Source organism: Myotis daubentonii, chromosome 8 (assembly GCF_963259705.1).
Source record: "Myotis daubentonii chromosome 8, mMyoDau2.1, whole genome shotgun sequence".
NCBI lineage: Eukaryota > Metazoa > Chordata > Mammalia > Chiroptera > Vespertilionidae > Myotis > Myotis daubentonii.
The window spans coordinates 43,441,402-43,454,691 of NC_081847.1; positions in this window are offsets into that span (position 1 = coordinate 43,441,402).

The window sequence follows — 13,290 nt, forward strand, 5'->3', positions numbered from 1 at the left end:
TTAGATTCACTTGTTGATAGATGCGTACTTGTTGTTCATAATTTGTATCTTTACCTTTTTCTTCTTCTTCCTCTTCTTAAAGGATACCTTTCAGCATTTCATATAATACTGGTTTGGTGGTGATGAACTCCTTTAGCTTTTCCTTGTTTGTGAAGGTCTTTATCTGACCTTCACTTCTGAATGCTAGCTTTGCTGGATAAAGTAATCTTGGTTGTAGGTTCTTGGTGTTCATCACTTTGAATATTTCTTGCCACTCACTTCTGGCTTGCAAAGTTTCTGTTGAGAAATCAGCTGACAGTCGTATGGGTATTCCCTTGTAGGTAACTGAGTTTCTTTCTCTTGCTGCTTTTAAGATTCTTTCTTTGTCTTCTGCTCTTGGCATTTTAATTATGATGTGTCTTGGTGTGGTCCTCTTTGGATTCCTTTTGTTTGGGGTTCTCTGCACTTCCTGGACTTGTAAGTCTATTTCTTTCACCAGGTAGGGGAAGTTTTCTGTCATTATTTCTTCAAATAGTTTTCAATATCTTGCTCTCTCTCATCTTCTGGCACCCCTATAATTCGGATGTTGGTACACTTGAAGCTGTCCCAGAAGCTCCTTACACTATCTTCGTATTTTTGGATTCTTTTTTCATTTTGCTTTTCTGGTTGGGTGTTTTTTGCTTCTTCGCATTTCAAATCTTTGACTTGATTCTTGTGCTCCTCTGGTCTGCTGTTGGGAGTCTGTATAATATTCTTTATTTCAGTCAGTGTATGCTTAATTTCTAGTTGGTCCTTTATCACAACATCAAGGGTCTCATTAGATTTCTTGAGGATCTCACTATATTTATCGGCAGTCTCACCAGTCTTTTCGAGGGCCTTACTAAATTTATCGGCGGCTTCTAGACAGTTCTTGAGAGACCTTAAAAGTGTGGTTTGAACTCTATATCCAGCATTTTGCTTTCCTCCATTTCTGTCATTTGTGCCCTGTTTCTTTGTCTCCGCCTTTTTTATGCTTTCTTGGTGCACCCCCTAGTGGTCTTTGTGCGCAGTCTTGTTGTAGTTAAGCCTTGATTGTTGTAGGTAACACTGGGGGGTATTTGACCTCCAGGCCAACTGGCTGTCGAAGATAATTCTTTGGGGACAATAATTCTCTGTCAAGACAGAAAAAAGAGTAAAGTATAAAGTTAAGGTAAAAAAAAACTAAACAATGTAGGGAATGAAAATAGGAGCAGTAGTGATTTTAAAAATTACTAGTGAATACTGTGAATAATTTTATGCCTAACATGTTACTCTAGTAGTCCCCACTTACCTGCAGTTTTGCTTGTACCAGTTCAGTTACACATGGTCAACCACAGTTTTAAAAGGTTACATTTCCCCAATCACCAACATCATCTGCTCCTGATACTCAACCATTGACATCATGATGGTTCCATAATCCAGGATCACCAGAAGCAGAGGATCCTCCTTCTGACATGTCATCAGAAGGTCAATAGTAGCCTAACACTATGTCATGCCTCCATCATTCCCCTCATTTATTCTCATCATGTGGGCATTTTATCATCTCACATCATCACAATAGAAAGGGTGAGTACAGTATGATTCAACATTGAGAGAGAGAGAGAGAGAGAGACCACATTCACGGAACTTGAACAAATAAGTAAGAGTCTCTTCTGCCCTTTGGTTAGCATTTACAGGGGACATGGAACTACCCTGCCAATGGGGTACAATGGAAATAACGTTACATGACTTTGAAGCTAAGTCATAAAAAGAATATAATTAAAATGTGTTCAATTATCCTGGTATATACATGCAGAATATATTATATTATTCAGTACTTTATGTTTAAAAAAGTAAATTAAAATACTGGGGGTAAGAATCCTAAAAAATACTTTTGCCTAGGTCACAATTTTGCCAAGGTTAAGTTTATTCCAATTCTCATGGCAGTCTTATTTTGGCCATTGGCACTTTACTTAACCTGTCTGGATCCCCCACATTCTCCTGACATAAAATCATTCTCTTAATTGAATACAGGCAGTGCTCAAGGTCACATTGGACATTATTCAATGCCATTGTTTTCCCCCACCATGGCCTCATTGGTGGAATCCAAGGTGCTTGGGAAATCTAATCCCATCTGCCTCTCTCTGGAGCTTGTTCCTAAGCAAAGTGTACCCCCTTTCTCTCTCTCTCTTTCTCTCTCTCATGCACATACTCCTGGCTTGCCTTTCACTAGTTGCTTAGCACACTTTCCTTTCCCTGTTACTGTTTTTCCCCAAACAGATGGTGTTTATAGACAGGAAAGAAATGGAAGTTATTCAGCTGCCAGGCTGCTAATCAATACCTAGAAATTGACCCTCTGGAGATGCCAGTCAGAGGAAGGGTGTTCATGGTGCGGCCTCTAAAATACCTGAGAGCAGGGACCCACCAGTCCAGCCTGGGCTGTGTCCGGGGGCAGAATGACAACTCCTTGTGCTTGTAGCTGGCTGAGATAAATATATGTGTTACCTGCTGGCATTTTCCTGCTTCTCTGAGGACTTCAGGGCTGTCTGTGTGCAAGTTTTATGCTTATAAACAGGAGCAGACAGAGACCTGCTTTTCCCTGGTCTGGTGCTCATTCTTGCTGCTAGGCGGTGCTTATTGGCTCCCGCTCGATTCCTGGGCTCTGCTCTCCTTGCATTGCTGTGGGGACGCAGGCAAGACGCCGAGGTTTTTCAGCTGATGAGCCCATTGTGCTGCAGGGCAGCCTGCCCTCTGAGAAATATCTGGGCAAAGATAGAAATAAGATAGGAGGCAGAGAGGGAATGAGGCAGGTAGTGTGTTTGTATATGAGGAACTATTAGAAATAATCTTTAAATGTGAATGACACACACACACACACACACATGCACACGTGAACACACATGCACACACGCACACCTGCACACATGCATTTGGTACCCAGGAGCCTTGGGTGCAGGTGGAATGAAGGCTTGGGTTTGCAATGAGAGAGATAGAGACCTGATTTCTGAACCAGCTGCCAGGAGACTTTGCGTGTGGGTAGGGAGTGGGTAGGGAGTGTGGGGTGGCATTGGGGAGGTGTCCCAGGTGCTGAGAGAGACTATGAAAAAGGATGCAGGTTCCCTCATTACCTTAGGACAAGGGGTAATTAACCACAGAGAGGCTTCCTAGTGGGGCAGGGGCCTGCCTGTAAAGAGGGACCCGGGCGAGTGGGGTCAGGATGTGGCAAGTTCTGCCATGTGCAAATTGGCACTTGAGTTGGGGAAGACAAAGTAGGGGAAATGGCAGTGATTACATGGGATTTGGAGGCAGCCCTGAAAACTTAGCCAGTAACAATGTCAGGGATCTCCTGTGTCCCCCCTCATTCCCCATAAATTAATGATTTCTGGTTTGGTCAATGACTAAAATGTCTGTAGGAAAGAGAAATACTTTTATCCCACAGTTTGAGGTAAGGCCCAAAACTCAGCCGGTCCCACGGAGAGAGACAACCCCACAAGGAGGGTAGCAGCCCAGGCTCTGGATTTCGGTGAGCCCTGGGACCTATACCACTCTGCCTTTTGCTCCTGGGTGATTTCTGTCACTCTCTGAGCCTCATCGTCTTAGTCTGTAGATTGGGGACTTCAGTTTATACCTTCCTTACGGGACCCTTATAGAGATTAAGGAGCCAGTGGGATTTTTGTACAATAATGTGGGTAAACCATCAACAAAGAGCAGCTATTATGAGTCCATCTATGCAAATGAGTGTAGAGCTTTCATTCATCAACACGAGTGATAGGCTTTCTGTTTACATAAGAGAAGAAGCAAAGAAAACTCAGAGGACACTGAGGGCCTAGGGGGGAGAAGAAGCAAGAGGGAGAAAGGAAGGGAAAGCAGCACAGACAACCAAGGGTGGTCACCAAGGACAAAGGGGCACACAGGTTCCTAACTCGCCCAGAGGCATTTCTGTTTCCATGTGTGGGTTCAAGGCATGGGCCACACTCAGTCACTGAAGCAGGTGGATCAATTTCTAATAATTTCCTTGGATATTTGACTTGGGTAATGGGACCTCATTCCAGGTCAATTGTTATTGAAATATATTCCAGGTTGAGACTTAGTCTCTGCCCTCAAGCCATGTACTGTCTGGGTGGAGGGATTAAGAACCAGAAAAACAACGAGAAGATGGTGACAGGTATACTGGGGGAAGCAGGGGCTGGGGCCAGGCGTGGCCCTTTGAGCTGAGCCTTGAAGAGCAGGGCCTGTACAATCAGAACCAATGGGAAGGGCATTCCTGCTGGCAGAGCAGCACGAATAAAACGGGAGCCTGCATAACACAGCGGGGAGACCTGCTCCCTTGGAACGAGGTGCAGGTCCAGGGGCACTAGGGACACAGTCCCAGCTGAGACCATACCTAGAGAAGGTTCTGACAGCGTGCATCTCAGAGTCAGGGATGGGGAGAGACACAGTGATTTCCTGAAGGGCAGGGAAGGAATCAGCAGGGAAGGGCAGGCAGATGGAAGCGGGGCATCCAGGCCGAGGGAACCGCCTCCAGAAATGCCTGGACAAGCAGGACCCGGGCGAGTGGGATCAGGATGTGGCAAGTTCTGCCATGTGCAAGTTGGCACTTGAGTTGGGGAAGACAAAATAGGGGAAATGGCAGGTAAAGTGGGAGGTTTCTTTCTTGCTCCTGCTTTGTTTAAAGGGCTAACACATTCTACTGCTAATTAAGATATAACTTCATCTAACTCTCCATAAAGATCACAGACTTTTGGGAAATCAGACAGTAAGTCCACACATGTTAAAAAAAGAAAGAAAGAGACTGAGCTGATATGTTTCTTTGTTCTTTTCTGGCTATTTCCCTCCGTTGCATCAAACCATGTCCTTTAGTGTCTGATTCTAGTACACTCAGATCTTATCAGCCCTGTCCTTCAGAAGTCATGGTGACTACCATTTTGTAAGTTAGAATGTTGACAAACATGTTGCAGTTTTAGCCTTCTGTTTTTGTCATTTCCATACATACCATTTAATGGTGAAGCAATGAGATTATTGGCATTAAAGCCACTTATGTCTTCCTGTCCCCAAGCTCATTCCTACACCATTTTGCCAGAGGGAGAGAGAGAGAGAGAGAGAGAGAGAGAGAGAGAGAGAGAGAGAACACCAAACAGTAAAGCAACTTCCTTCAAACTAGGGGAGCATTCCTTGGTATTCATATATATTTTTTTGTGTGTTTGATTTTTATTTATTATTTTCTTTATATATATATATATTTTTTTATTGATTTCAGCGAGGAAGGGAGAGGGAGAGAGAGAAACAGCAATGATGAGAGAGACTCATTGATCAGCTGCCTCCTGCACGCCCCCTACTGGGGATCAAGCCCACAACCCAGGCATGTGCTCTGGCTGGGAATCAAACCTGGGACCTCTTGGTTCACAGATCGATGCTCAATCCACTGAACCACACTAGCCGGCCGGGTGATAGCTTGAAGTTCAAAGCTCAGCATGATCTTAAAGATGTCTGCCACACCCAGTTCCCTCATCAGCTGTATCATTTTTTGTTTGTTTATGTAAATAAAAGCACATGTTGACACATTCCTCCCCACACCCCTGCAGGTCTGTATTTTGCTTCTCATTTGGCCTCATGCTCTGAAGACCTTCACAGCAGCACACAGCTTGCTCTCGCTCTCGCTCAGAGCTGCCTGGTGTCCCAGTAGCCAGGGCGCAATAACCCAGGCCCTCCCAGCCTCTGCCCTGCAGGCTCTGCCCCAGGAGCCATGGTATAGGGCAGTGATGGCAAACCTTTTGAGCTCGGCGTGTCAGCATTTTGAAAAACCCTAACTTAACTCTGGTGCCATGTCACATATAGAAATTTTTTGATATTTGCAACCATAGTAAAACAAAGACTTTTATTTTTGATATTTATTTTATATATTTAAATGCCATTAAACAAAGAAAAATCATCCAAAAAAATGAGTTCGCGTGTCAGAGGTTCGCCATCACTGGTATAGGGTGTCCCAAAATTCACGCAAGATTTGCAATTGAATTGAATTGCAAATCTTGTGTGAATTTTGGGACACCCTATATATGTAGGTCGCTGTGCAGGTGGCTGGTGTGACCAAGTTACCGAGCTGGGGCTGCGGGCCAGGTCCCTGTGTCTCCCTACCTGTGGGGACAAGACAGATCCCTCCCGATGCTGCCGCTTCCACACCCACCTGGAGGAGCGGCACCTGCTCCCAGGCCCTGCCCGGTGCCTCTGGCCTGCAGACGGTGTGCTCCTCTGTGCGGTGAGAAATGGAGTCTGTTAGTCTCAGCTGCATTCCTGTTGTTGGGAACGAAGAGCCACTGGACTGTGTGTTCTTGGAAGAACGAGCAGGACCTCTCGTCCAACATCCACCCGAACACCCAGCACCGGCTTTGGGAGGCACCTAGTGAGACCGCATCGCACCCGCCCTCCCCTCCCCTCCGCCTCGGTGGCTCCCTCTGGAGGAGGAGGGGGCGCACAGCACAGGGAGACCGCTGAGGCCGGCTTATCTGCTCCTGTTTGGGGGCTGGTGTGGAGGCCCAGGGGGCTTGGCCGACGCCAGCTATGTAGGCATGCAGGCGTGAGTGAGTCAGGCTGAGCCAGGGCGATCCTAGGGGCACCGTCTGAGCACCGGGCCCCTCCCCGCCTGGCCGGCGTCTCTCTCCTTGGGGTGACCTCGCCCAGGGCACAGGCTGCCTCCGCTGGCGGAAGCCGGTGGCTGAGGGTTAGAAATACACAGACATTTTTAATGTAAGCAAAATGGGGCAACGGAGTCATAGCCATCAGGGATTGAGCTCAGGTGAGGCAGGACGGGCGCTGTGCCCCTGTCATGGAAGCCACAGAGCCCTGGCGGAAGCGGGAGAGGGGGGGCTGGGGGCTGGCCGTGAGGGGCCTGCAAGGAGACCAGGCTGCCAGCTTCATCCCTGGGGAGGAGCAGAGGCTCTGGCCCAGCTGGTTCTGCTAAAACCTCAAGGGTGGGCACCTGGCGGCTCCGAGTGGCTCCTCAGCTTAATTACTTAATCACATCCCGCGAGTAATCAATCAAATTCTTGAGTATTTAACCATAGCACGCTACAGTGAGCCCGCGGGCTGAGTGAGCCCGCGGGCTGGAAGAGGTGGGCCGGGTGGGAGCTGCCTCAATTGTGTTTTTTTATTTAATTTTTTAAATTAAATCTTTATTGTTCAGATTATTACAGTTGTTCCCCTTTTTTTCCCCCATAGCTCCCCTGCACCCGTTTTCCACCCCCCCTCCACCCTCACCCCCCATTGTCCTTATCCATAGGTGCACGATTTTTGTTCAGTCTCTTCCTGCATCCCCCACACCCCTTTCCCCCCAAGAATAGTCAGTCCACTCCCTTTCTATGCCCCTGATTCTATTATAATCACCAGTTCATTCTGTTCATCAGATTATTTATTCACTTGATTTTTAGATTTACTTGTTGATAGATGTGTATTTGTTTTTCATAGTTTGTATCTTTACTATTTTCTTTTTCTTCCTCTTCTTAAAGGATACCTTTCAGCATTTCATATAATACTGGTTTAGTGGTGATGAACTCCTTTAGCTTTTTCTTATCTGTGAAGCTCTTTATCTGACCTTCAATTCTGAATGATAGCTTTGCTGGATAAAGTAATCTTGGTTGTAGGTTCTTGGTATTCATCACTTTGAATATTTCTTGCCACTCACTTCTGGCTTGCAAAGTTTCTGTTGAGAAATCAGCTGACAGTCGTATGGGTATGCCCTTGTAGGTAACTGACTGTCTTTCTCTTGCTGCTTTTAAGATTCTCTCTTTGTCTTTTGCTCTTGGCATTTTAATTATGATGTGTCTTGGTGTGGTCCTCTTTGGATTCCTTTTGTTTGGGGTTCTCTGCGCTGCCTGGACTTGTAAGTCTATTTCTTTCACCAGGTAGGGGAAGTTTTCTGTCATTATTTCTTCAAAAAGGTTTTCAATATCTTGCTCTCTCTCTTCTTCTGGCACCCCCATAATTTGGATGTTGGTCCACTTGAAGTTGTCCCAGAGGCTCCTTACACTATCTTTGTATTTTCGGATTCTTTTTTCCTTTTGCTTTTCTGGTTGGGTGTTTTTTGCTTCTTCGTATTTCAAATCTTTGACTTGATTCTTATGATCCTCTAGTCTGCTGTTGGATTTCTGTATAATATTCTTTATTTCAGTCAGTGTATTTTTAATGTCTAGTTGGTCCTTTTTCATATCCTCGAGGGTCTCACCAGATTTATCAAGGGTCTCACTAAATTTATCGGCGGTTTCTAGAAAATTCTTGAAAAACCTTAAAAGTGTGGTTTTGAACTCTATATTCAGTAGTTTGTTTTCCTCCATTTCTGTCATTTGTGTCCTGTTTCTTTGTCTCCGCATTTTTTTTATGCTTTGCTGTGTCAATAGAGTGGCTTTCTGTACTAGGTGTCCTATAGGTCCCAGTGGCTCAGCCTCCCCAATTACCTGAGGTAGACACTCTTGGTGCACCCCCTTGTGGGCTTTTTGCACAGTCTTGTTGTAGTTAAGCCTTGATTGTTGTAGGTAACACTGGGAGGGATTGACCTCCAGGCCAATTGGCTGTGAGAATCAGCTGTGTCTGCAGTGGGAGAACTTCTGTGCTGGAGACACCCCTCAGGGGCAAGACTTGCTTCAGTGGGGTTTTGGTGCTCACTGAGTCTGCCCCCTGAGTGTGTCCTTTATGAATCCGAGGATCTGCAATCTGGATGGTCCCACTCTGACCACCGGGCACTCTGGCTCCTGGATCTCTAAGGAGGTGCTAATCTAGCCTCTGCCTGAGGCTATCCAGCAGGAGCCAGCTGTGACGCAATGCAAGTTGCTCTGGGGCCTTGGGCCAACTGCAGTTTGTTAGGTAATTATCAGATTGCAAAGGGCCATGCCTTTCATACGCAAAAGCCCCAGTGGCTTGGGCAGCGTGGGGGTCCCAGGGGATCAACAGGGCGGGCGGAGCGAGCAGTTATGGCTGCTCTCACTCTTGCCCTCAGAGGCCCTGCTTCTCAGTGTCCCAGCAGTTGCCGAATGCACCCCCGAGATTAAGCTGCCCTCGAGTTCTTGCCAATGCCAGACAGTCCAGTTTCTCCCGTATGAGTCTGTGTCCCCAGAGACTCGCCTGGAACTTGAGCTCAGAGCTTGAGACTCCCTCCCGATTGAAAAAGACAACCATGTCCTCAGCCACCAACCCTCTCCACATGCGCCTCTGTACCTCTGTATTTTACTTCCACACTGCACCTCCTCTGAGTCTCGGTATGCTTTTCTCTTTCCTTCTGGTTGTAGAATTTCAACTCAGCCAGCCTTCCTGTGGTTCTGGATGATGTCCATTCCATCTTTTAGTTGTATTTTCAAAGTGGTTGTGCGAGGCAGCAATCTCAGGTCGGTATTCATATTTTTAATGTCAATTAAAATTGGTTTATCTGGTTTCTTTAGACATAGGAAGATTAAGAGATCATGGTTATTTGGCCTGAAGTAAACAATTTCCTCATGACCAACTCTACTGTTAATTCATCCTGTTTTGTTAGGACATTTAAGTCTCTGATAAAGAATAAAACTTAACCCCAAGGGAGACTTAGAGTTTGAATTGTGATTACATTTATGGTTGTATTGAGGAATTGTGAAAGGTGATCCGGTCCCCCTCCCTCCAAGCTGAAGCCAGGTTGATAGCCCCTACTTCATTCATAAGGATGAACAGTTAACTCTAATTCAAAATCAATCTAAACAGGTGCTCCCCAGGCGCTCGGACCCAACACTAACGCCCTGACAGCAACCAGCTGTTTTACTTGAGAAGTCCGTTCATGAAGGATCAGGCAAAAGTGAAAGAGAGGTGTTGCTGGGTCCCAGTGACATAGTACTATTTCAAAGGTGTTCTCTAAGCAATTTGGAAATGACCAGAAAATTCCAAATGTGCACATATTCAGATACAGAAATTCCATTCTTAGGACTGATCCATACGGAGATGCTCATGACTGTGCACAAAGGTCATGCACCACTATACTTATCACAGCATGGCTTGCCAGAGCAAGAAGTGGGCAATGATGTACGTATTTTTTAATCTGTTCCCACCAATCAGGAACAGATTAAATAAGCCATACCTTCACACAAAGAAGTAATATTCTTTCAAGAAGAAGGTAGATTTCTGAGTAATGACAGGAAAGTATCCTTGGTGTGCTGTCTAGTGAATAAAGCAAGCTCCTGAGCAGAGTGCCAAATTAAATCCCCTTTCCTCCAAGTCCAGCTCCCCCGAGTTGATCATTACTAATAATTTGTTTGACATTTTTTTCTGAATATTACCTGTTTGTGTAAAGCTATTGCTTATTTAATCTGTCTCTTTGGCACTGCCGGTGAGGAGAAACTTGGTCCAGGTGATAGCCATAAAAAAATAAAAGCATTTACACAAGCCATTGTGGAAAAGGGTATACACCCTGCAGACAGACTGCCTGTGTTCACATCCCAGCTCTACTACTTACCTGCTGGGCACCTTGGACACGTGAGGAGACTTTGTTTTACTTATGCTAGGCTTTCAGACAAGATGTTAAACGAATTATTAGTAATGATCAACTCTGGGGAGCTGGACTTGGAGGAAAGGGGAACTTTAATTATTGCTATATTTACTTCCAGACTATTTTCTATTTTGTGCAAGCATGTTTAAACAGATCTTAACAGTGTTCTCTCTCAATTAGAAGCCCTTTATTAACAGAGGACAACACTTGACAAGCCCTTGGTTGATAGGGGTCAATGAAGAGTGAATTATCAGTTCAATTAGGCCCTCAAGATGCTCAAGGCTCTCCTCCCAGACAGGGAGGCTTTGGTCCACAGGAGTCTCAGGGCGACTCGGTCCAGCCCTCCGCACTAAGAGGCTGACCAACTCTAGGATGTTTCCTACGCACCCAAGGCCATGTCCCTCTGAACTCAGCCCCGTTAAAATGCTTATCTAAGAAGGCTTGACACTGTCAAAAGAATTTACTGTTTGTTTCAGCTAAAATGTGACTAAAGGTCCCTGGCATCCCCTTCCTTAGAGAGAAAACTTGCAATGGTAAGTACTTTCTCTGCCACTTCGGTATGTAAATCTTCTGTCACTCAGAAATGTTTCCTCAAGGATCTGAGAGTCTCCTCAATGAAATTCAAACATCGAAGGATCTCCCAGCCTCATGGGAGGATAGGAGCCTAACTTGGTGGCTGCCTTGCTCCCATTTGCAAAACTACCTCCTATCATAAAAATATGAGAAGTTTGTTCCTCCTTCATAAGTGCTACTTAGCAAGCACAGATGGCCTAATCACAGTGACCCCCACCCTCTATGTCCTTTAGTACTTTCCTTTAGCACAACCCAGTGTTTTAAAAGTTTCCTGCCTTTCATTTTAGTAGAATTGAGCTCTGTTGTATATTGAAATCTCTCTCCCTTACTGCAGTAGTCTGAATAAGATCTGTCTTGCCTTTAATAGCTGTCCGCCTCTGTTTCTCTTTGGCACTGCCGGTGAGGGGAAACTTGGTCCAGGTGATAGCCATGACCATGGAGTAGAGAGGCCTTGGCATTTACCCTAATGGTAGTTGCTAAGTCCCTGCCTCCCAGTAAGCACCAGAGGAAGAAGAAGATAGTGGTGGCTCATCATGCAAAAGAACCGAAATATGCAAGATGTCCCACCCCCCCGCCCCACATGAACATTATAAGTCCTTTATTGAGAGCTATGCAAAGTACTAGAAAATATGCTAAACTCTCAATACACAACATCTCATTAAATCCTTACAGCAGTTTAATGAGTAGGCATCATAATTTTCTTGGACTCTAAACCTCAGGGAGCTGAAGAAATTTGCCCAAGGTCACACAGCTCATATGTAGCAAGCCCAGGTGTCAAATTCCCCTGTCTCTCTCACCATAAGCTTTTGCATGGTCTTGATGGTCACTGTGCAAATAAAGTACAGCTTCAATTTGCTGTTTGTGCTAGAAAGTTTCTTCTCCATGGAAAGCAGCTAGGTCTTAATATATGTAATAAAAAATAGTCTTACTAAAATAATAACAACAACACATCTCTGGGGGGAAGCATTCAGCCTCATTCCTTCCAAACTGGGTTTCTGCCCCTGAAATGGGTAGTCATAGTTAAATCACAGAACCCTGCCTTCTTTCCTCAATCTCTGAACCGTCTTCTCTTGAGCACGATCTCATTCCCTGGCTAGAACGTCAGCTCCCTATGGGTAGGGATTTCATCGTCTTGTTAATGTCTGTATCTAGTGTCTATAAAAGTGCTTTACTGGTTGGCACCCAGTAAATATTTGTTGAAAGAAGAAAGAAGGGAGGGAGGGAAGAAGGAAGAAAGGAAGTGAGGCAGGAAGAAAGGGAGCAGGTCTCTTCACTCCTTAGCAAGGTTGACTACTCCCTCCTTCTTGGTGGTGCTGATGGGAAGGAGGCGGTAGCTTTGAGAATAGCTTAGATTTGACCAGATTCCTCAACCTCAACACTATTGACATTTGGGACCAGAAAATCCTTTGTTCGCTAGTCCTGTGCATTGTAAGATGATTATCCAGACTCTGGCCTCTACCCATTTGATGTCTGTAGCATTGACACCCCCCTCCTCCGCCCATCTCCCCACTCCCTGCCTCTATGTTGGCAACCCAAAAAGTGTCTCTAGGCATCGCCAAATGTCCCAGGGCTGGGGCTGGGGGTGAGGAGGTGAGAGGTGGGGGAAAAATTGGCCAATGTTGAGAAACACTGGATTAAAAGATAATCTAATGACTGGCTACTAACTAGGTAAGGAGAAATTAAAGCCCAGGGCTTAAACAGAAATGGAGGACATGTCAGGCTTTCAGGGTACTCAAAGCCATTGTATACACCATGGAGAGACCCACGATCTTGGGATCTGGGATGGTTCCAAATTCCGGAAGCAACAGAACATTCTTCAACATGATGACTCAGGAAATGAGTGTTCTCATGGTCTGCCTGTCCTTCCAGGTAAGAATGTAAGAAATCCAATAAGAAAATTGATCTGTCCGCATATGGTGAAAGAGAATCTAATGAGCAACAAGCTAGGCAGATTCAAAGGCCTCAATTACTCTCCCTAATACCGGCACAGCCATTTTTGAACACAATTACAGACTTGAAACCCCACAGGAGAATTCATTTAAACATTTACTTGATGTGAAACCTCTGACCCAAGCAATTCATAGAGCAATTAAAGACGTAGGGTCTGGAAGATTTGACGGTAATGTAGTTTTGGGTTTTGTTGCCAAATGGTCAGTACAAGTAATAATTAGTGGCATCTTAAATTAGATTGGAATGGAAATAAGAATCAAGAAGGATCCCATAAGACTTGGTACAGGAAACCATATTAT